The following is a 25,406-nucleotide window of genomic DNA, read 5'->3' as shown; positions in this document are numbered from 1 at the left end:
TATATAAATAACTATAAGGAAATGGTTGTAGATAGTTATCAGGCTTAGGTTCCTATAGTTAGCAAAGATATGCTAGTTATTATTAGCACTTTTATATCCCATTCATATGGAAGATTTGAAGTGAGTTCTAAAGTAAGTGAAATTTCTAAAGGGCTTTTCATCTAAATTCCCCAGAGAATATTCATTTTGTTACAATTTTGCTCTAACACGATAGAACACAGCTGAAAATAAACAATTGCTTAACTATCAAAATTCTACCCGAATCACAGATCATTTATTCACAAAGATTAACGCTTTAGTTAAAAAAAAAAAAAGCACTAAAAAATGTAATTGAAAGTAACGTGGTATTTTATGGAAAGCTGGTATTAAAAATAACATTTAAATAGATATGTAAATATTTAAATTTTTTAATCTTAAGGGATTGGCTTATAGCCTAAATTTCTAAGATTTGAAAAATGGTTGTTAAATAATATTATTATGTCTCAATTTAGACATAGTCTACATATACTAATCTCATTTTTATCTCTTTATTTAGAAGTAGTTTTAAATTGTCCCTTTGAATATTTTTACCCAAGAGTTGAAATATTGCCAGTAAAAGCACTCATGACTATTTGAGGTGGTTGTAGATTATTTTCACTAGTCCCAATTTTTTAATGAAGTTTAATATATAAAGATTCTCAGTCTTTGTGTATCAAATTCTCACCCTTCTTAGAGACTGTAATTAAGAAAAATTACTTATCTCGTTATAGGAAAAGGACCAGTACTGGAATAAGAGAATGCCAAGTTTAAAGCTTGGCAAAGACTTAAGTGTATGTTTCCTTTAGTTACATAAATTAATGAATTATATGCAGAACTTAGTTTATCCAACTAGGGGAATAGATATCACTTGTAATGGTTAAATCTTTATATGTCCATTGGCAAACACAAATTATCTTCTAATAAGGAGGAAAGAGTCATTGTTTTTAGTTAGTAGAGGAGATTCTGTGCAGACATTTGTTCACCAGGTTTCCTAGAGGAAAGTGACGGTTTTTAAGGGCCACTTGGTAATTATTTTCTTTCTGCTTTTCACCGATGCTTTCACATGCCATGAATCAAAATAAAAATCCCTGTGGCAGCCATGGGCAAACCAGATATGCTTCTTGAAGCCTGACAATTTCCCTGACATATCATATGAGTGAATCATATGGGTAAAATTATCCATAATAAACTCTAATTAAAAATTCAGCATGAATTATATTTGTAACTAATATAATGGAGTATTTTTTAGAAATATTTTTGGACTTAGAACTGTTCTGTATATCCAGATGAGCCCAGTAACCTTGATAGCACTATTTTAGCCATTGGGGATTTTTTTTAATCTTTTGTTTCAAATTTGTAGGTTCTTTATAAACAGATAATTCTATGATTGTAATTTAATTTTTTCTTAAACCCAAGTGCTTATTATTAGAGGACCAGTTGCATAAATTATGGCTCACGTACACAATAGATGCAGCTGCAAAAAATAATGAGGTTATGTTTTATGTATTAATACGGAAAAAAATTTCCAATATATATTGCTAAGTAAAAAGGAAAAGTGCAAAAAAGTTTGTACAGTAAGTCATTCGTAGAAAATCAAAAGGGGGGAAATTATGTATGTGTGTTAGGCAACATGATGGTCTTCTCTATTCTGTTTTGTACTTTACTAGTAATTGTATTCCAGATAAGGGAGAAACTTCCCATGCTAGGGACGATAATGCTGGCAAAGATGCTTAGCCCTAAATTGCATTTGTTTACCTCTCCCCTCTTCCACAATTATTTCCCCTTTGACTTTTCTACAAACTTTTCTGAGATGCTCTTTGATACTCAAGTCTCTATAGAGCTTTCCAGGCATAAGGATGACTGCCCTACAGGATGCCAGGCTAGTCTGAACTTGAGGAATATCCGAACTTCCCCTTGCCCACTCCTCCCCTTCAGCAGCAAAACTGCTGGTTTAAACTTCATCTAACACTCCGTGGTCAAAACTTGACTTATGATGACCCTTCTCCTCCCACCAGCCTCACAGCACCATAGAGAGAGCACTATTAAAAATGTCTGTGTTGCTTTTGTTTTGATGCCTCATGTGATATCTGATTGTTATTTCTTTAAGTTCAATATTTTAAAAAAAAACCTTTTGTTTAGTTTGTAGTGTGACTTTTAAATTGTTATCAACCAACAGAATGATTTATAGCTAATACATATACTAGTGCCAGGCATTATTCTTACCACTTTATATAGAACAACTAAGTTTTTCCTATGATCATGTTTTATCTTATTGTTCCTATTTTATAGATAAGGAAACTAGGGAACAGGGAAGTTAAATAACAGTAAAGAATATAAACTGGTGCCCTAACCGGTTTGGCTCAGTGGGTAGAGCCTGCGGACTCAAGGATCCCGGGTTCATTTCCGGTCAGGGGCATGTACCTTGGTTGTGGGCACATCCCCAGTGGGGGGGGGGTGCAGGAGGCAGCTGATTGATGTTTCTCTCTTATCGATGTTTCTAACTCTCTCTCCCTCTCCCTTCCTTTCTGTAAAAAATCAATAAAATATATATATTTTTTAAAAAGAATATAAACTGGTAAATATTAGAACCAGGTGGTCTGGCTCCAGAGTCAGTGTTCTTAACTAGTTGCCTACGCATTAGGGCAAAAAAAGCTAAGTTTATTCAGCTTTTGTTTTCTCATCTTAGTTGGTGTCAAGACATTCCACAATAATCTTAGTTATTTGTAGAAACCTGTGAAGTAAACACTTCCATAACTGTGATGAGGTTTGACCTCAAAAATTTCTGAACCAACTCCTGGTTTGTACTAGGTATACACTGCCTATGGACTTCAGTGTTGTAACAATCTTTTCCTCGATTCTCTCTGATTTTTCATATTCTTTAAACTGTGATGAGAATCTTATCTTCGTCAGATAGGATTATAACCTGGCATAGAGACCACAGCCTAAAAAAAGAATCAACCCAACTATTCCCAGAATAATATCTTACCCTGGTAAGGTTTCCTACTGAGATATTAAGGTCAGGAAAAGTAAAAGGTTTGGAGTGTTTGGTGATGCTGGGATGCCTAGAGTTAGCTTAAATGGCATTTATGTACATGTATCTACTGACACTATGGTGAAAAGAAAAGCCTTCCTTTTAAAAATGATTTTACAGTCCTCATTTCATGGTGTTGGAAGCTGCCCATTGCCTTCACTAGCAGAAAGGGGTGGGCAAGGATCCTGAAGGCTGGTCAACCTTGAGTCTCTGGCAAGGGTCAAAGCCATACACCCACTGTCTGGTGGAGACAAAGGTAGCTGAAGCAACTTCCACCTTTTAGTCTTATGTAAATCCTTGCTGATGGGCTATCATGGAGCTGTTACTGGAATTGTCTGCCTAAGGGCTATGGGTGTATCCCAAACCTGAATAAAAGGGATGGCAAGGTTAACCAGAGGGAGTCGGACCTCCATTACCACCATTTGTCCACCATCCAGAGCTGAGGGGTCAGTGCTGACATGTACACATAAGGAACTGGTGGACATTGAAATTGGGTCTCTAAAGAACTGTTGGTCCAGAAAGAAACTCACTACAGACTGAAAAAAAAAAAAAAAAAAAAGGGATGGCAAGGCCAGAGCAAAACGGAGTCCTCCCTTGGGCATCCGCCTGGCCCCCAATTCCCAAATTAGCATTTCTTGTCTCTTTCATTTGTATGCGGCCTCCTCCAGAGCCCGAACCCAAACCCTGAACCCTGAACCACGCGGGAAGTGGGACACTCGCATCATGGCAAATGGAATGAAAGAGCAAAGAAAGTTTACTTCCAAAGCAATTTATTAAACATGAAGTGAAAAAAAATCAAGATAGACTTGTTTCTTTTCATATTTTCCCCTTCAAAATTGGTTTATTATTGACAAATGAATTCATTTCTCTTTCAGATCATAAATTTAAGTGTGTCTCTGAATAGGAGCCAGTGTCTAATATTTTTTAAAGTCCTAATATGTACTGGAACTAAGTTTAAAAATTCATTTCCTTGGTTGTTTCTTCCCTTTACAATTGGGAGGGTTTTGAAATTACATTTGGATGGCTTTTATTGAGGAGCTATGTTTGCTTGTTTATCCATTTTAAATCAAGAATAAGCATAAATATTTATATCATTTCTTGCCAAATAACTGAGTTGTCAAATTGTTTTTGTAGCTTAGTGCTTACTCAGTTAAACTTTTTGAAAAGGAGATTGAGTTTAAAATGTGAGGTTTTTTAATCAGATAGGATACCTTGCACTGTTTCAAAGGCATGGAAAGTTTTGTTTTTATATGTAGTGAAGAATTAGGCATTAGCGTTATAAAATTAAGATTCTTGTTGGATAGCACATTTGCCTAAGGATATTGGGTAATGGAAATGTTTAATAATTGGCATTGAGAGGTTAGTGTTGTCCAAAGCTATCTCCCAGGCAACTCTCTTCAAGCCGGCATACCTGGGCTAGTCATTTTATTTCCCAATCTCAGCAAAGTTGATGTTAATCCTAACACTTGAATAAGAATTCTTCCTATAACCCTTGTGTTTTTTTCTTGATGACATTATAGTAGAGAAGTGTCAACCCTCATTTTTCTTTGCAATTTAGATGTTTCTCATCCTTTTTCTAGAAGCAATCAGGCAGTGCAAAGTATCATCTTTGAGACAGTAAGAACACCAAAGTTCTGACCAGAGTGGATTAAAATGAGTGATTTGAGAGAAGAGAGGTGACTGGAGAACATTCACAATTGGGTTCACCTTTCCAGGATTTGTGGTTGTGTCTTGAGTTTCTTTTACTCAACATGCAAGGTAAAACTATGCATCCTTATAATCTCTCTGTGGGAGCCACAGCATATTAAAGAACCAATATATATCAATCTCTAAAATTAAGTACTTTGAATTTATATCAGAGTTTTGTATTTTTTTGTAATATATAGAAGGTGTCTTAATTTGGCAATTTTAAAGATCAAATATATCCCTTTGGATTACTGCCTCTAATTATATACTACGTGAGTTAATATATTCTGTAACCTTTATTTAAAATGATATAAATAGATCACAAGAGAACATAGTAATTTTTTATAAGTTCAGTCTTAATTGGTGCAAAGAGTATCCTTTATTAAGATTTTTTAAAATCACTTCCAGGTAAAAGTTGTTTTTAGTTCATGTAATTTAGGATCTCTAAAAAGTTATTTAAGGAATGAGACCTGGAATTTTATCCTCCCTCAGGGCTAACTATGCTGTTGAAAAAAATATTCAGTATACCCAAACTTACATTTTTGTTATATAAAGCAATTTAACTATTTTGGTTGATACCACAGTAGAAGAAAGTGTACATGCATTCACATTTTCTCTAGCAACTAATTGTATGACCGTGACCCAAATTTATTTTCAACTATAAATAAAATGGGAATAATATTAAGTTGCAAAGTGAAGATTAAAAGAAATAGCTTAAGAAAAGCACCTAGTACTATTCTTTAAACCCTACCATATTTTCCGGCGTATAAGATGACTTTTTAACCCAGGAAAATCTTCTATACGCCCAGTCGTCTTATACGCCGGAAAATACAGTATATCCAATTGATCCAAATGTGTAACCTATTCCACCTTATAAACTTCTCTCTAGAATATTATGGTAGTCTAGTATTCTAATCCTGTCTCTTCTAAATATCCTCATTGTAGCCACCCAAGTGATTCTTTTTTTTTTCTTTATTGATTAAGGTATTACATATGTATCCTTATCCTGCCATCATTACCCCTCCTCCTCCCACCCACCCACTCGAGCCCTCACCACTCCTCCCCTCCAGCCCCCCCCCACCCCGTGTCTGTGTCCATTGGTTATGCTTTTATGCATGCATACAAGTCCTTTGGTTTATCTCTTCTCCCTTCCCCCCACCCTCCCCTGCATTCCCTCTGAGGTTTGACAGTCTGATCTGTCTCTGGATCTGTTTTTGTTCATCAGTTTTTGTTCATCAGTTTATGTTGTTCATTATATTCCACAAATGAGTGAGATCGTGTGATATTTATCTTTCTCTTGACTGACTTATTTTACTTAGCATAATGCTCTCCAGGTCCATCGATGCTGTTGCAAATGGTAGGAGTTCGTTCCTTTTTATAGCAGCGTAGTATTACATTGTGTAGATGTATCACAGTTTTCTAATCCACCCATCTGCTGATGGGCACTTAGGCTATTATAAATTGTGCTGCTATGAACAAAGTGGTGCATATATCCTTTCTGATTGGTGTTTCTAGTTTCTTGGGATATCCTATATAATAAAAGGGTAATATGCAAATTGACCCTAACAGTGGAACAACCAGGAACAAATGACTGACCAGTCACTCTGACGCACACTGACCATCAGGGGGCAGACACTCAACACAGGAGCTGCCCCTTGGTGGTCAGTGCACTTCCACAGGGTGAGCTTCGCTCAGCCACAAGCCGTTGACAGCTGTGAGTGCAGCAGCAGTGGCAGGAGCCTCTCCTGCCTCCTCAACAGCGCTAAGGATGTGCTAAGACATCAGTTGGACATCCCCCAAGTGCTCCTGGGCTGCCAGAGCTATGTCTGACTGCCAGTTCAGGCCTGATTCCCTGGGGAGCGGGCCTAAGCTGGCAGGTGGACATCCCCTGAGGGGTCCCGGACTATGAGAGGGCACAGGCCTGGCTGAGGGACGCCCCCTCCCCTGAGTGCACAAATTTTCGTGCAGCAGGCCTCCAGTATTCCTAGAAGTGGGATCACTGGGTCAAATGGAAGTTCCATTTTTAGTTTCTTGAGGAAACTCCATACTGTTCTCCACAGTGGCTGCACCAGTCTGCATTCCCACCAGCAGTGCACAAGGGTTCCTTTTTCTCCACATCCTCGCCAGCACTTGTCATTTGTTCATTTGTTGATGATAGCCATTCTGACAGGTGTGAGATGGTACCATACTGTTGTTTTGATTTGCATCTCTCGGATGATTGGTGACTTTGAGCATGTTTTCATTTGTCTCTTGGCCTTCTGAATGTCCTCTTTTGAAAAGTATCTATTTAGGTCTGTTGCCTATTTTTTTATTGGATTGTTTATCTTCCTTTTCTTAAATTGTATGAGTTCCCTGTAAATGTTGGAGATTAAACCCTTATCAGAAATAACATTGGCAAATAAGTTCTCCCATGCAGTAGGCTTTCTTGTTGTTTTGTTGTTTCTTTTCTATACAGAAACTTTTTATTTTGATGTTGTCCCAATGTTCATTTTAGTTTTCATTGCCCTAGGAACTGTATTGGTGAAGATACTGCTTTGACATATGTCTGAGATTTTGCTGCCTGTGGATTCCTCTAAGATTTTTATGGTGTCCCATCTTACGTTTAAGTCCTTTATCCATTTTTAGTTTATTTTTGTGTATGGTGTAAGTTGGTGGTCTAGTTTCATTATTTTTTTGCATGTATCTGTCCAATTTTCCCAACACCATTTATTGAAGACACTGTCTTAACTCCATTGTATGCTCTTGCCTCCTTTGTCAAATATTAATTGAGCATAGTGGTTTGGGTCGATTTTTAAGTTCTCTATCCCATTCCATTGGTCTATATGTCTGTTCTTGTGCCAGTACCAGGCAGTTTTGAGAACAGTAGCTTTGTAGTATAGCTTGATAGCTGGTATTGAGAACCCTCCTACTTTGTTCTTCTTTCTCAGGATTGCTGCAGCTATTCGGGGTCTTTTTTTATTCCAGATGAATTTTTGGAGAGTTCATTCTAGGTCTGTGAAATATGCTATTGGTATTTTAATGGAGAGTACATTGAATCTATAGATTGCTTTGGGTAGTATGGACATTTTAATGATGTTAATTCTACCGATCCATGAACACGGTATGCTCTTTCATCAGTTTATGTCTTCCTCTATCTCTTTTTTCAGTGTCCTGTAGTTTTCCGAGTACAGGTCTTTTACCTCCTAAGTTAAGTTTATTCCTAGGTATCTTAATTTTTTTATTATAATGGTAAATGGGATTTTTTTTAAATCTCTCTTTCTGTAAGTTCACTATTGGTGTATAAAAATGCCACAGATTTCTGGGTGTTAATTTTGTATCCTGCTACATTGCTGAATTCATTTATTAAGTCTAATAATTTTTTGATAGAGTCTTTAGGGTTTTTTTTATGTATAGTATCATGTCATCTGCAAATAATGACAGTTTTACATCTTCTTTTTCAATTTGGATACCTTTATTTCTTCTTCTTGTCTAATCACTATAGCTAGCACTACCAGTACTATGTCGAACAGGAGTGGTAAAAGTGAGCATCCCTGTCTGGTTCCTGTTCTTAGGGGAAATGGTTTTAGTTTTTGCCCATTGAGTATGATGTTGGCTATAGGTTTGTCATATAAAGCTTTTATTATGTTGAGGCATGATCCCTCTATTCCCACTTTGTTGAGGGTTTTTATCAAGAAAGGGTGTTGGATTTTGTCAAATGCTTTTTCTGCATCAATTGATATGACTATGTGATTTTTATCTTTCAATTTGTTTATGTGATGTATTGATTTGCGGATATTGTAACATCCTTGCATCCCCAGAATAAATCATACTTGGTCATGGTGTATGATCTTTCTGATGTAATGCTGGATCCGATTTGCTAGAATTTTGTTGAGAATTTTGGCATCTGTATTCATGAGGGATATAACTTGGGTTATCAATACCAAAACCAGATAAAGACAACCCAAGTAATTCTTTAAAAACACATCTCTAAAACCATTACTCTCCTGTGTTTTTAAACTTGCCAGAGATTCTCTGTTGTTTGAAGGAAAAAGTCCAAGCTCCTTGTCTTGGCATATGTGGGCTTTCCACCATTCTGTTTTCTATTTCTATGAATTTGACTTCTGTAGGTACATTATATAAGTGGAAATCATACAATATTTGTTCTTTGATGACTGGCTTATTTTACTTAAAATGTCATCAAAATTCTTTCATGTTACAGCATGTGTTAGAACTGCCTTTTTTTAAGGTCAGATAATATTCTTTTGTATCTATATATCACATATTATTTATCCATTAATCTGTTGGGCTATTTCTACTTCTTTATTGCAATGAGTAATGCTACTATGAACATGGGTGTAAAATATCTCTTCAAGACCCTGCTTTCAATTGTTTTATATATATCCATCCAGAAGTGGAATTGCTGTATCATGTGGTAATTCTGTTTTTTATTTTTTTGAGGATCATCCTACTGAAGTTTTACCATTTTACATTCCCACCAACAGTATACAAGGGTTACAGTTTCTTTATATCCTTGCCAATACTTGTTATTTTCTGCTTATTTGGGAGGGATAGGAGAGTTCAATTGTAGCTATCCTAGTAAATATGTGATATAGTAGTAAATTTTAAATCAATTTTTAATAGAGAAAATTATGATGGAATGCACAATCTCATTTAGAGATTATAGCAAAAGTCTAAGTTTGAATACTGTGCCAATTGACCCTTTTCTATTCCAGTACTCCAAATGACAGTCATTGTGTGAGGCTTATGACAGCTTGATAGATTTGATGCAGTCTTTTTTTCTGGAGTATTACTTTATAATAGCACTGAAATATGGGTAATGGTATTTCACTAGATTTTTAATTCAATAAAGACAGTTTTTCTGGGGGGTGAGCAATGTGATATGGTCTGATATTCAGGTTCTTTGTTGATTTGGATTAATCCAAGAATATATTTGTAGACCAGTAGCTTTCCACCAAAATCCATGTTCTTCATCTTCCTGGACACTTAACTAGACCACATTTACCAGCTTCCTTTGAAATTAGGTGTGGTTATATGACTAAGTTTTCTCTAGTGCATTGTAAGTGGAAGTGATTTGAGTCACTTCCTGGCATAGCCAATAAAAATCTCCATATGTGTTTTCAGTGCTTTTGCTTTTTCCTGGCTGAATGAAATGGCAGTGTTCAAGGAAACCTTGGCAGGTTTGAAGATGGCTGAACAGCCATCAGCCTGGATCCTTAAATGACTGTGTGGAAAGAGCTGGCCTGCCTGAACATCCATCATCCAGGACTGTTACATAAGAAAGAAATGTATTTTTTTATCATTTAAGCTGCTTAATTCTTAGAGTCTATTTGCTACTTACAGCTTAGTCTATGTACACTGATACAACATTTTAGAAAATACAACTGAACAGAAATTGAACTAGATTCAAGTGTTTATCATCGGGCTATCTTCTTCCTATGGCATGACTCTACTTTCCTCTAAATTGGTTTCATCATAGGTAGGTTTTCTCCACAAGGTAGGATAGATGGCCCCAGCAGTTCTAGGTTTATATGGTCTTTATAGCTCATGATCACAGCGGTTAAGAGTCTTAGAAAATGCAATAACTCTACAGGTTATTATAGGAGAGATGAAGGAGAAAAAAAGAGAATATTACTTATAATAGCACTGAAATATTGGGACCATTAAACCAGATGTGAGCAACATGAGCCTTCTTTCTCATTCTCCCATATATAGTATGGTTTTTTACCCAGGGCACACTGAGTATGTGTGTGTGTGTGTATATTTATATAAATAATGTATTGTATATGACAGTTTAACATTTATATTTACATATATTTTTAAGTGAATAAACACTAAGGTAAAGAATTTTTTCTCTTTAAGAAAAATATTTGCCTTGTAGGATGTTAAAGTTTGTATAGAAAGAGTGATCGAGTTTATGATACAATAAAACTATGTTATAAGGTCATTCTCTTCCTTCTTCCAGAAGAAACATGAGATTGAGGTCTAAAAGATAGAGGTATACAATTTCCATGGAAGGGGAAAGTAAATCAAAGTGAGAGATATGTGGAGCCAGATATGAGGCTCTATTATAAACTCTAATTACCTGCACATTTTCTAAGAGTGGGCCACAAATGCAACTCTAATCAAGATTATAGCTTCCAGCTCAAAAAGAACAACCTTCTTATCAGAGATTCATGATGGCTATGTGATCTATTATCTAAACAACTGTTTTTGGGGAATAAGACTAACTGCTTATAAAAATAAAAATACCCTCATTTTGCTTTTATTCTTAAAGCAGATGTTTTTATTTTTCAAAAATCAACCTATAAAAAGATAAAATCTCATGTAATTAACCCACTAGACTCTTGTGACTAGAGATAACTTGTGTCCACACTCCCTAAGTTTTTTGGTAGTCCAGAAAAAGAAACAGATGGTTTTATAATTTATACTGTCTAATTTACATTCCCAACAGTATAACAGCCTGTTAATTTTCATGCATCCTCAATAACACTGTTATTGTTGTTTAATCTTTCCTAGTCATATATAAGAAAATTGATATTTGCTATTTTTCTATTACCCTTAGTACTGATATCTGATGTGACTTTCTCCCACTGTTTGTATTAGCAGACATTGTACAATCTAATAAACAAGTATCTTTGACAAAATCTTTTGATAGATTTGATGATTTTTTTTCTGAAGTATCTATATAATAAAAGACTAAGCGACCCTTACGGCGGAACAACCAGAACGACCAGTCACTATGATGCACACTGATCATCAGGGGGCAGACGCTCAACGCCGGAGCTGACCTCTGGTGGTCAGTGCACTCCCACAGGGGGAGCACTGCTCAGCCAGAAGCCGGGCTCACAGCTAGCGAGCACAGCGGTGGTGGTGGGAGCCTCTGCCGCCTCCACAGCAGCACTAAGGAGCAGCAAGCAGGCAAGCGGTAAGGAGTGAGGGCTCCTGCACTGTGAGAGGGATGGCCGCCAAAGGCTACTGGACTGTGAGAGGGCACAGGCTGGGCTGAGGGACCCTCCCTCAGTGCATGAATTTCATGCACTAGGCCTCTAGTCTAGATATATAAGAGGCTAAGTGACCGACCAACCGACTGTCCATCCTTCCATCCGACCGACCGACCAACTGGCTGGTACATATGACGTGCACTGGCAATTTAAAAATAAACATTGACTTGTGCATGCACAATACATATAAAGTTCTCGCTGGCACCAATCACACGTGTGTGTTTCAATCTGTCATTGTCGATCATGAATTTGTTTGACACTTCTATTATAGAGAAAGGACAAAAAGCGATATTAAAATATTTCTTCTAATTAATTTCCTTTCCGTGTGCATGAATCTGTACACCGGGCCACTAGTTACTTACTTATAATAGCACTGAAATTGGATAATGGTATTTCACTAGATTTTTAATTCGGTAAAAACAGTTTTTCCGGGGGGCGGGGGGTGGCCAATGTGATATGGTCCTGTACTCAGGTTCTTTGTTGATTTGGATATATTCAGTGATATATTTGTAGACCAGTAGCTTTCCACCAAAATCTTCCTGGATCCATAGGTAGACCATATTTACCAGCTTCCTTTGAAATTAGGTGTGGTTATATGATTAAGTTTTCTTTAGTGCATTGTAAGAGGAAGTGGATTTAACTCAGCTGAAAATATTTTCAAGTGGGTTTCATAAAAGGCAGAAGAAAAGAAGTGTCCAAATGATGTATTAGTCTTCCTGATCAGAAAGGAAGTATATGCTATTTTGGATAACTTGGATCCCTTTGCCAGCCAATAGGTGGTGCCATTGCCACACAATAGTTAGGTTGCTTAATGGTGCTAAGCAAAGGGAGGATGTGGGAAGTATATGCAAAGTGGTTTTAAAATGGGTTGTTAGAGGCAAAAAAATAAAGGTGTGGGAGTCCGTGCATACCTGATTATATGTGGATGATGTTAGCACATCAGGTTTTGTAGCATAGGAGGTGACTGTACTAGAACATTTTCTTAAATTTCTATGTGAAAATACAATATACAGATGATGTATTATAGAATTGTATACTACTTGAATCCTATATAATTTTATTAACCAATGTCACCACAATAAATTCAATTTTAAAATAAATAAGTACATAAAAATTAAACTTATTTTGAAGGAGAAAAACACATTACTTTGCTTAAAAGTAATTAAAATTCTTAGTTATACTTATGCAAAAGTAACAGCTACCTCACACAGTAAATGTGTAGAAAATACTTTTACAACATAATAAACTGCTTTTTCAGAAAAGAAAAAAGAAAATTAGATATAATTCAAAGCACACCTTTCCACATCTATAACATTTTCTTTGAGCTTTAGTTTACTCAATTATAAAGATGAAGATTGTTGTGAGAATTAAATAAGAAAAATAAAAGTGTCTAGTAAGTACCATACACATAATTGTTGCTTAATAAATATGATTCTGCTCATCTTCAAAATAGGTCAGATAACATTGATTAGTAAACTATATTAACATAATTGATATGTTGCTAAATTGGACTAAATGATATGATCTCTGGACCCTTAACCTTTATCATTTATTACTAAGAATAAGGAATTTTTGTAAGTCTAATTATTGGATTCTTTTATAGGTAAACTAGAGGCCCAGTGCACAAATTTGTGCATTTTGTGCATGGGTGGGGTGTCTAGGCCTGGCTGGTGATCAGGGCCGATCAGGGCTGTCTTGCCCAGTCCCGATCGGGACCAGGCCAAACAAGGCCAGGCCAATCGGGGACTGCTGGCTGGAGGGCGGGGGACAGGGAGACGGACTATGGGAGGTTGGCCAGCCGGGGGGAGGGAACACGGGAGGTTGGCTGGCTGGGGGGAGGGACTGCAGGAGGTTGGCTGGCTGCGGGAGGTTGGCTGTGGGAGTGCACTGACCACCAGGGGCAGCTCCTGTATTGAGCGTCTGCCCCTTGGTGGTCAGTGCACATCATAGCGACTGAACAACCGGTCATTCTGGTCATTCAGTAGTTCGGTCATAACAGTCACTTAGGCTTTTATATAGAGAGATATCCTGATATGCATTACCAGTACACCCTTGAGTACAGGCCATTTTCACTTGTATGTGTGTGGTATTTCTGGAGACATCCATTTTAAAGTAATACCATTTTACAGATCTTTACTATTTGTGACTGTAGTCTTTACCTTTTTCAACATCAATGGAAAATAAGGAATAAATAGGTAAAATTAGCAAGAAGAATGATCTTTATTGCAACCTTGACAAGCAAAATGGGAACAGCCTTTCCCTTTCATGCCCCTATAGCCTTCCTTTTGGTGAACTCACAATTTATTAGCATGTCTTTCTATCAGTGAACTGGAATAGAGAATGAAGTTATCAGCCAAGGTAAAGTTTTGTCATAAGGAAAGTTTAAATTAATGGGATGCTATCAATAAATTGCTCTTGCTGGAATTTTCTTTTCTATCTCTCCTTTCACTGTTTGTGTTGGCCTTAGGCTACCTCAATCTGTTCCCCTTCAAGGGAGCCTCCAGGTCTGGTGAAGGCATGCTCCTTGAAGACCTGAAGAGTTTTTCCTCTTTGTTATTCCTAAGGACTTCTTGTTCCATAGAGAGAATGATTTTCAACTGAACTCATCCTGTCTAAACACTATAAGCAAAGCCTTAAGTCAGATTCCAACCTTAAACCAAAGCTCCACAATTGAAACAGGACTTATAACTCGTAGGGGTATGGAACTGCAGGAAAAATCCTATATTATTTTACACCTGAATACTCAGAAGTTTGTGACAATTACTTGATTAACTACATGAAAAGTAAGGTAGGGAAAGAAGTAAATGTAAGATGGTTTTTATGCTATTCACAAGATCTCAGTTTTCTCTGAGAAACAGTATATGTTCATGAATGAATTTTTTTTGCCTCAAAAGTGCAGTAACTGGTCTGAATTAATGATTTTCATAGGCCTCCTTAGAGCTCTAGGAGTGTGAGGAGGTTGCCTCTAAGGAAGGGGAGGGGAGGAAAGGTGAGTGGTACTATGGACCCCTCTGCCTCAACCAGAGAATCTCTGCTTTAAACACTTTCATAAATTCAACCTGTTGAAGATATTTTGAAAGAAAAGAGCTTGAAAATTATTGATGATTCAACTTCTTACCAACTGAGCCCAAGTTTTATATTCAGGAATCTGGTCCACAAATACAAGTTGCTGTTAAGTTGATGAATATCACATTTCATTAGATGATTATGTGGTCTCTATATCAGAATAGATTTCTGTTCATTAATGATAAGTAGTGCCTGATCTAACTAAATTAGGTAGATTAATGAAGAGTATTAGTAATTTCATGGTTTAATAAATAATATATATTTTAAAAATTAAGACTAATATGGCACAAAATGTACTCTATTTTCATTATTTATATTTGAAATTATATATTCTGTGAATTAGTAACTGTAACTAACAGTGCAGACCTTGACTTTTATGATCTTTGATAAATGACCAAGTATTAACTTGATTTTTATGAAATTATTTGTATCTAGAAGGCAATCAAATAATTAGCCATCTCTTCTTCATTTCAAGTTTGAAAATAAAGTTTGGGCTAGGCCCATGCTATACAGGTAGCATAATTTTACCATTCTCTAAATTCTAGTAACAGTTGTTTTTTAAATTAATTTCTTCAGTTTCTCTCTTTACCTCTCTATTGACAAGCCCAGTGTTCAAGTTAAAAATCTCAAAGTGAAAATCAAATACTTAATTGGTTTATACCAGTCTATGAGTGTGTGCTAATTTTGACAGTAGAAAATATGATTTCTTTTTATATTAAGGGTGTACCTGATTGGAATTTGCTTGCTTTAGTTAGCAACTATGACTATAAAATGAAGATTTTTTTCCATCAGTCATAAATATCCTCATTGTAAAACAGTCTTTTTAAAACCTGAAATTTCCATATGGTATATCTTAAGACCTATCTGATTTGGCTAAAAAGAATTTTATCCCCCCTTTACTAGTATGTCTTTCCATTTTTATTCATATTTAAGACATTTTAACTCATCTGTCATGATTTAGACATAGTCATACTAGAATCACTTAATGTCAGTTTCTTGTGTTATTTTGTCAAATGCTCAAATTCTCTATTTTATATATATTTTATACATTGGAGATAATTTAGTTTATAAAGAATTGTATAATGTTTCTGATTTTAACATTGGACTAAAGGTCTGTGTTTATTTTTTATTTATTTTTTGTTTTGTTTTGTTAAGTATATTTTTATTGATTTCAGAGAGGAAAGGAGAGGAAGAGGGAGAGAGAAACACCAATGATGAGAGAGAATTATTGATCAGCTACCTCCTGCACACCCTTACACTGGGGATCAAGCCCACAACCAAGGCATGGGCCCTGATTGGAAAACGAACCATGACCTCCTAGGTCATAGGTTTGTGCTCAACCACTGAGCCACACTGGCCAGATAAAATTCTGTTTTATTATTAAAGAAAGATTTGTAGAATAATTTAGATGAATGAAGTATTTTTAAATATTGATTTCCTACACATCAATCAAAATGTGAAATGCTGCTTCTCTTTCAGTGTGTCAGAGTGAACACATTATTAGGTGGACTAAATAGTCATGAATTTGTCCCAGCCTATTTGGCTCAAAGAGCGTTGGACTGGATAGAGCGTTGGACTGCAGACTGAAGGGTCCGGGGTTTGATTCCTGTCAGGGGCACATGCCCGGGTTGCAGGCTCAATCCCCAGTAGGGAGCATGCAGGAGGCAGCCAATCAATGATTCTCTCTATCATTGATGTTTCTATTTCTCTCTCTCTCCCTTCCTCTCTGAAATCAATAAAAATATATTTTAAAAATAGTCATGAATTCATCATTTGAATTTTTCCTTTTAATGTTTACCCCCTTTTGGGGGAAGGGGGCAAGTGTACATATCCCAATGATAAAAAATTCCTAGTAGTTTGGAAAAGAAATGATTTTTTAATATAACAGTCAAATGTTTTTTTCTTTATTTTACAAAATATAACTATTTTCAATGTTTTCTTTCCACAGCAATGGAGAGGAAGTAAATAAAGTAAAATACTAGATACTTCAAAGAATTATGTGTTTTATTTTGGAATATAATCAGAAAACCTATTTAACTTTTGATTATAAATCTTCCTAGATTAATGCAAAAGACTATTCAATATATATTAGTTGGTTGAATAACATTTTTAGAACTTAAAATTTTTGTTTATATATAATATTACTATGGCAGTTGAAATATAAAGAGTAAATAAGAGTTGACTGTGCATATAGAAAACACAGACACGAGTTTGCAATAGGTTCATCTTTTTTTCTTAAATTGTGATATTATTCATATGTAAATTTCAGACTTAAATTTTACAAATTTTATTTATGGCTCATAAGAAATTAATGAAGTCATTTTTAAACAAACAAAAAAATTGATGTGCTATTAACTTGGCACAAAACATTTACACTAATATAGGAAACAGTTCCCTTGGAATTTTTCTGCTGTCTTTCTGGGTATAGTTTAAGACCTCGCAGCTTTTGAGTCCTGAAAGGCAAGACCATATTATTTAAGGCATTTCAGAATGACCAAGCATTTTGATATAATTTTGGGTGTTCTAAGTTGGAAGAAGCTGAGATCCCTTATGGGAAACGTATAAGGTGGGAAAGCTAATAAGATTTTAGGTAATCTATTGAACTAGTTGGCAGTCTTAAAAATTCTGAAAGCTTATCCAGAAGGCCTCTTTAATTGCTTTAAGAAAAAAGTATTACCTGCTGAGATAGTTTTCTATGCCCATATAAATATATGTAGAATATGTCAAATTATAAAATCATCACATTTTCAAGCAGAAATGCCTCATTTGATCACTATGGGAAAATAATAGCTTGAATAAATAATAGTTATGAACAAAATGTTAGTTTTTAATTGGATATGTGTAATGATACTGTATGTAAACTTTTTTTTTATTAAATCTTTATTGTTCAGATTATTACAGTTCCTCTCTCCCCCCCACCCCATAGCTCCCCTCCACCCGGTTCCCACCCCACCCCATCCCCTTACCACCCCCCACCACTGTCCTCATCCATAGGTGTATGATTTTTGTCCAGTCTCTTCCTGCATCCCCCACACCCTTTTCCCCCGAGGATTGTCAGTCCACTCCCTTTCTATACCCCTGATTCTATTCACCAGATTATTCTGTTCATCAGATTTTTTATTCCCTTGATTTTTAGATTCACTTGTTTATAGATATGGATTTGTTGTTCATAATTTTTACCTTTACCTTTTTCTTCTTCTTCCTCTTCTTAATGAATACCTTTCAGCATTTCATATAATACTGATTTGGTGGTGATGAACTCCTTTAGCTATTTCTTATCTGTGAAGCTCTTTATCTGACCTTGAATTCTGAATGATAGCTTTGCTGGGTAGAGTAATCTTGGTTGTAGGTTCTTGCTATTCATCACTTTGAATATTTCTTGCCACTCCCATCTGGCCTGCATAGTTTATGTTGAGAAATCAGCTGACAATCGTATGGGTGCTCCCTTGTAGGTAATTAACTGTTTTTCTCTTGCTGCTTTTAATATTCTCTCTTTGTCTTTTGCTCCTGGCATTTTAATTATGATGTGTCTTGGTGTGGTCCTCTTTGGATTCCTTTTGTTTGGGGTTCTCTGCACTTCCTGCACTTGTAAGTCTATTTCTTTCACCAGGTGGGGGAAGTTTTCTGTCATTATTTCTTCAAATAGGTTTTCAATATCTTGCTCTCTCTCTTCTTCTGGCACCCCCATAATTCGAATGTTGGTACACTTAAAGTTGTCCCAGAGGCTCCTTACACTATCTTCATATTTTTGGATTCTTTTTTCTTTTCCATTTGGGTGTTTTTTGCTTCTTTGTATTCCAAATCTTTGACTTGATTCTTGCAATCCTCTAGTCTGCTGTTGGATCTCTGTATATTATTCTTTATTTCAGTCCGTGTATGCTTAATTTCTAGTTGGACCTTTTTCATATCCTTGAGGGTCTCACTAAATTTCTCAGAGGTTTCTAGAAGATTGTTGAGTAACCTTATAACCGTGGTTTTGAACTCTATATCCAGTATTTTGATTTCATCCATTTCTTTCATTTGTGACTTGTTTCTTTGTTCCGCATTTTGGCTGCTTCCCTGTGTTAATAGAGTGGCTTTGTGTGCACCTCTTTGTGGGCTGTGTGCACAGTGTTGTTGTAATTAAGCCTTGATTGTTGTTGGTATGTATCACTGGGAGGAATTGATCTCCAGGCCAATTGGCTGTGAGGATCAGCTGTGTCTATGATGGGAGAACTTCTGTGCTGGAGACACCCTTATGAGGCAAGACTTGCTTCAGTGGGGCTCACTGAGTCTGCCCCCTGAGTGTGTCCCTTATGGATCTGAGGAGTTGTAATCTGGATGGTCCTACTCTGACCCCTGGGTACACTGGCTCTTGGATCTCCAAGGAGATGCTAATTTAGCCTCTGCCTGAGGCCACCCAGCAGGAGCTACGGAGAGATCTGCAGATTCCTCTTCTTTGTTTGGGTTTTGGAGGTGCCCAGATAGGCCCAGCTGTGAAGCAATGCAAGCTGTTGTGGGGCCTTGAGCCTTTTTTGGATGTTCTGGGTCTCTGACTCAGCTGCAGTTTGTTAGGTAAGTTTAGATTTCAAAGGACCAGGCCATTTATATGCAAAAGCCTCTGCGCACAGCTTGGGTGGGGCAGAGTCTCAGGGTGGAGCAAACAGCAATGGCTTCCGATCAGCCCTGCCCAAAGAGGCCCCCAAGTCTCAGTGTCCCTCAAAAATCGCTGCAAGCACCTCTGAGAGAAAGCCGCCCTCGAGTTCCGCCCGGTGCCCAACAGTCCAGTTTCTCCCCCTATGAGTCTGGGTCCCCAGAGTCTTGCCTGGAACTGGAGTTTAGAGCAGTCGGGAGCTTGTGTCTCCCTGCGGATTGAAAAAGCCAGCCACATACTCAGTTGCCAGCCTTCTCCACATGCACACTTCTGTACCTCTGCACTTTACTTCCGCAGCTTCTCTGAGTCTCAGTGTGCTTTTCTCTTCCCTTCTAGTTGTAGAATTTCCACTCAGCCAGCCTTTCTATGGTTCTGGATGATGTCCGTTTTGTCTTTTAGTTGTAGTTTTGACGTGGTTGTGCGAGGCAGCAATTTCAGGTGTTTATCTATGCTGCCATCTTGGTTTCTCCTGTATGTAAACTTTTTTAATGCTAATTTTAAAATCTTAAATGGAAAATGCTTACAGTTGGGAGTCATAAAAACACTAGGTTCAAATGCTGCCTAGTTTAATTAGTAATCATCCTATGCCTCTTGTTTCTCATTTGTTAAAGATTGTTTTAAAGATAAGAGATAATATATTGAAGGCATCTAAACATCATCTGGTATATAGCAGGCTCTTGATAAATAGATGCTACATCTTAATAACTTTAGTCAAATTACGTGAAAAGTCTTATGTGAAAATGGCTTTCAGTGTAAGAATTCTTATTTTTTACTCTTAATTTATTTATTTTTAAATTTACAATGCTTCAGCCGAAACCGGTTTGGCTCAGTGGATAGAGCGTCGGCCTGCGGACTGAAAGGTCCCAGGTTCGATTCCAGTCAAGGGCATGTACCTTGGTTGCAGGCACATCCCCAGTAGGGGGTATGCAGGAGGCAGCTGATCAATGTTTCTCTCTCATCGATGTTTCTCACTCTCTATCCCTCTCCCTCTCTGTAAAAAATCAATAAAGTATATATTTTTAAAAATTTACAATGCTTCAGAATAACACGGTTTGAAGTCCCCAAATCTGTTATATGTAGTGTGGTTCTTGACTTTCAGTAGCCCTCACTTTCTTATATTATGCATTGACACTTCTAAGCCTCCTTTTATATGCAAAAATTCCATCTTTTGTACATCACCACACAAACTGATTTAGAATTATCACTTGGTTGCACTAATTGCTGCCACTAGGATAAAGGGCCAGACATCAATCAGACAGAAACGGTCATACCTTGACCATACTACCCACTTCACCTTTCCTCTAAGCCAGGGGCTCCTCCTGTCAGCCATCAAAGGCCAGAATCTTGCTTATTTATAAGAGAATAGCTATCTCAGGGATGTATCACCTCACTTGACCCAACCTGTCTTTCCAACCCAAAGTCACCTCCAATTTCATTCATCTTTCCCACAAGTGGGAACTATTGGTCTTGAAGTAGACAGCTGGTTGAAACCCTCACCAAGGGTTTTTGGGTCACAACCAATATAGGCTTCCACCTTTGATTTGGTACTGGTGGAAGAAAATCCCTCCTCCACTGTGATAGATGTCTTGTGAGTTCTGAAGCTCCAAACTTTAAAGATTAAAGGCTGCCCAAATATCTGTGCTTTCCTGCATGGATGGATTAGGGAAGGAGCCTGGACCCTGGGGAAGAAATAGTTGATTTTTAATCTTCTGGGAAATGGCAGTTCCTTTTCCTTTTAGCTTGGCCCTTTTATTTACTAACTGAAATGTGGTGTTTACAGATGGAGCATTTGTAGATATCTAAAATCTGGCAGCATAGCATAATGGCTAAGTGTCTAGGGTAAGGGGATAGAAGGCCTGTGTTCAAATCCTGTTTCCTTTTGTCTTATGTGTGACTTAAAGTAAATGTCAAGTTCTCTTAAGTCTCAGTCTCTTTATTTATAAAGTGAAGTAATAATAGTACCTCATAGAATTATCAAGTTTAAATAAAATTACCCATTCAAAGTTAAAACTTAATCTAGTATCTGGCATAATTTATGAACATGCCATAAATTTTAGCTTTTTTCCCCCCTTCTGGTCACCCTGGAATTCTAGGGCCTCTGCCCTCTTCTTTCAAACCTTACACAAAATTGTTGTACATAACACAGGATTTTATAAAAATGAAGGGTAAACATAATCCAAGCAAGACTTTGATATTCATATCTGATTACAAAGAGTATATTCAGCCATTTCCCATCCACAGGAATTTCTTACTGCTGTTTTGGTTTTTATGCTCTGTATCATCATGTGTGTGGCTGGGCCTGTCTGTATAGGACCAGTGTGGTTTCCGAAGTGCGGTCTGCATGATGACTTCATGGGCTACAAAGACAACCTCTTAAATCTTTAAGATATGTCTATTTCATGTGTGTCTAACACAAAATACAACTAGTATATTCAGTAAGTGATTCATGGATATTTTTTAGGATAAGGTAAAAGTGACTATTGAAGAAAAAAACAAACTAAATTAAAGAAAAATGTTAAGGATAGAATGCTAAACTAATGTGACAAAAAATTGCTAAGCTGGTACTTCAGTGACTGAAATTTAGAACTCTCTACTTTAGATCCTCTTTCCCATATCTGTGTCCAGCGTTCCAAAACTCTATCCTGGAAGCCCAATAAAACAGATGAAATCTTTTTTTTTTAAATCTTTATTGTTGAAAGTATTACAGATGTTCCTTTTTTCCCCCCGATTGACCCCCACCACCCTACTCCCACCTGTCCCTAGGCCTTCAGCAAACAGATGAAATCTTTTACCTAAACCTGTCATCCACCCAATACTCAGGATCACTCCATATGGGTTCCAGATTTTTTTAAACAAAGGAATAGGAACTCTCTATCCTAGGACAATTAGCTCAGTGGCAGCTAGCTTTAAAATTTTTTAAATTTTGGAAATAATATTGTTTCTTATATTATAATTTTTAAATCCATGTATCTTGAATCATTATAATCTACCTGAATTCAAACTTATATTTTGTCTGTCTTAAGTAAGTCTAATATTGTTTAATATTAAGTTAAACAACTATATATTGTTTTACTTAATATTATTGAGTTCACCACTCTCAGTTATTTGTTCTTTTCTTAAAAAATGTTTTTATTGATTTGAGAAAAAAAAGAAGGGAAAAGAAAGAGAGAGAGAGAAACATCAATGTAAGAGAGAGAGGAAAGGAGAGAGATTTGTTGTTTCACTTATTTATGCATTCATTGGTTAACTCTTTTATGTGGCCTGACCAGGAATTAAACCCACAACCGTAGTACTTAGAGACGACGCTCCAACCAACTGAGCCACCTGGGTAGGGTTAAGTTAATTTTGTAAAATCATTTTTTAAACTGATCAGAGAGAGAGAGAGAGAGACATCAATCTGTTGCCTCCCACATGCTCCCTAATCAGGGATTGAACTCGCCAACTTTTAGTGTACAGGACAGTGCTCCAACCAGCCAAGCCACAACAGCCAGGGATTCTGTGCTTCCTGTATTTGCATGTCTATTTACTTCCAGGTGGGAGAAGTTTTCTGTTATTATTTCTTCAAATAGGTTTTCAATATCTTGCTCTCTCTCTTCTTCTGGCACCCCCATGATACAAATGTTGGTACACTTGAAGTTTTCCCAGAGGCTCCTTACTCTGTCCTCATTTTTAAAATTCTTTTTTCTTTTTGCTGTTCTAATTGAGTGTTTTTCTTCCTTATATTCTAAATCACTCTTTTGATTCTCTGCTTCATCTTCTCTAATGAGTTATCCCTGTAATGTGTTCTTCATTTCAATTAATGTATTCTTCATTTCTGACTGGTTCTTTTTTATGGTTTCCATGTCATTTTTAAGCTGTTGAAGTTCTCTTAAGTTCATCTACTCTTCCCCTAAGTTCGTTGAGAATTTTTATACCAGTGTTTTGAACTCTGCATCTAGTAGATTGCTTAATCTCCATTTTGTTTAGTTCTTTTTCAGGAGTTTTGTTCTGTTCTTTCATTTGGGACATGTTTGTCTCCTCATTTTGGTGGCCTCCCTATGTTTGTGTGTATTTGGTAGAGCTACTGTGTCTCCCAAGCTTGGTGGAGTGGCCTTAATATAGTGGGTGTCCTTTAGGGTCCAATGGCATAGCCTCCCCTTTCAACTGAGTTGGACACTCTAGGTGTGCCTCTATATACACCCTCTATTGTAGTTGAGCCTTGATTGTTGTTGGCAGGTCAATGGAAGGAATTTACCCCTAGAGCGATTGTCTGTGACCACTATGGAGTATCAGCTGTGCAAGGGTTGACCCCATGGAGCGGGACTTGCTTCAGTGGGGCTCTGGTAACTGCTGAGTCCACCCCTTTAATGTGTCGCTTGTGGAAGTGGTTGAATGGTTCTTCTCCTTCTCACTGAAGCTGTCCACTGGGTGCACTGACTCTGGGGCCTCCCAGGAGGTGCAGGCCAAGGTCAGCTACTGCCTGGGGCCACCTAGCATAAGCTATAAAGAGATCTGCAGGTGGCTGCTGCTTGTGTTGGGCTTGGAAGTGCCCAAGAGAGGCCAAGCTGTGAACTAATGCCAGTTGCCACTAGTGCTGTACCTGGGGCCACCTAGCAAGAGGTATGGGGCATGCTGAGGCCAGCTGCTGCTTGTTTGAGAGATTTTAGGAAAGTCTGAAGCATGAGCCAAGACAGATCATTCCTATGGAAAAACACTGGAAATAGCTTGGGTGGGGCCACAAGTTGGTGCGATAGAGTCTCAGGGAATCACCAGAGTGGGGCAAACAGTGACTTTGGGGGTAAGACTCAGAAAAGGAACAATGGCCTCTGCCAGCACATCTGTCTTGGAGAAAACTGCCCCAACCCTCACCCTGATGACAAGACATTTCAGTTCCTCCTTGTATGTCCCCAGTACCTTTTGAGCTGCTGCCCCAGCACTGAAACTCTGAGTGAGTCTGAGTAAATAAGTGTGTGAGTCCTTTAAGAAGAACTGCCTGGGACTCCGGAAGTCCTCCATCTCAGCCACAATCCCTGCTGATTTTTACAGCCAGAAGTTGTGGGAACTTTTCTTGCTGACACTGGAACCCTGGGCTGGTGGGCCTAGTCTGGGGCTGGGACTCCTCAGGTAGAACTCCTCAGAAGGGGCCTCCACACCTGAGATATCCCTCCTGATTTTTATCCACCACACATGGGTGTAGGATTAGCCCATTCCGCCATCTCCAACCCTCCTACCAGTCTCTATATGTGGCTTCTTCTTTATATTCTTACTTGTGGGATGTCCACGTAAGTGTTTCTGAATAATGGTTATTCTGTAGGTTAGTTGTATTTTTGATATGGTTGTGGGAAGATGCAAATAACACATTTACCTCCACCACCATCTTGACCTGAAGCCTTAAGTTAATTTTCAAATGTATATTAGATCCTAAAATTTTGACACTTGAGCAGGTACTTAAATTTGCTCTGTTTATTGGAATTTTTTCTGTGATAAGTAGAATTGTCTTTACAACTATTTTATGAAAGCATGTTAGTATGAGTAAATGTACAGTTTGTGCATAATTTCTTACTCTGTGGGAGGCATAAATTTCATTCCCAATAAATGAAAATTATAAAAGTAGGATTGATCCAAAGAATGGAGTAGTTCTAAAATAATTTGTTTTGGGGGGCAATAATCTTATATCTTATTATAAAGAGTTTATTTAACAAACTAAGGGCTTTATTTTATATTTTTACAAGATGTGTACATCATTTTTAAAACATCTTTGATGTCATGTATTGTGAAAAAAAGTTTTCTTTAGCAATTATCAAGGAATTAGTTAAACAAACACATGAATTAATCTTTTTCTTTCTACATACACACAAATAGGTATGGCCTCTGATTTTTAAAAATCTTAGGAAACCTTAAATGAAGTGTATAGACCCATGGACAGGAATTAAAAGTTAATTTTTGTGTTAATCTAAATGTCTATATAGATATATTTGTAATATATATGCAT

General features: G+C 37.1%; 1 protein-coding gene across 1 annotated transcript in view; it reads left to right on the top strand.

Annotated features, from left to right (window-relative positions):
- The window catches only part of NDUFAF2 (NADH:ubiquinone oxidoreductase complex assembly factor 2), a 106,935-nt gene that overhangs the window by 52,751 nt on the left and 28,778 nt on the right, over nt 1–25,406 (top strand). The gene's annotated exons all lie outside the window — the stretch shown is intronic.

The sequence above is a fragment of the Eptesicus fuscus genome, chromosome 4 (assembly GCF_027574615.1).
Source record: "Eptesicus fuscus isolate TK198812 chromosome 4, DD_ASM_mEF_20220401, whole genome shotgun sequence".
In the NCBI taxonomy this organism is placed as follows: Eukaryota; Metazoa; Chordata; class Mammalia; order Chiroptera; family Vespertilionidae; genus Eptesicus; species Eptesicus fuscus.
The sequence above is the reverse complement of the archived record's forward strand: the minus strand, read 5'-3'. Positions and strand labels throughout refer to the sequence as shown.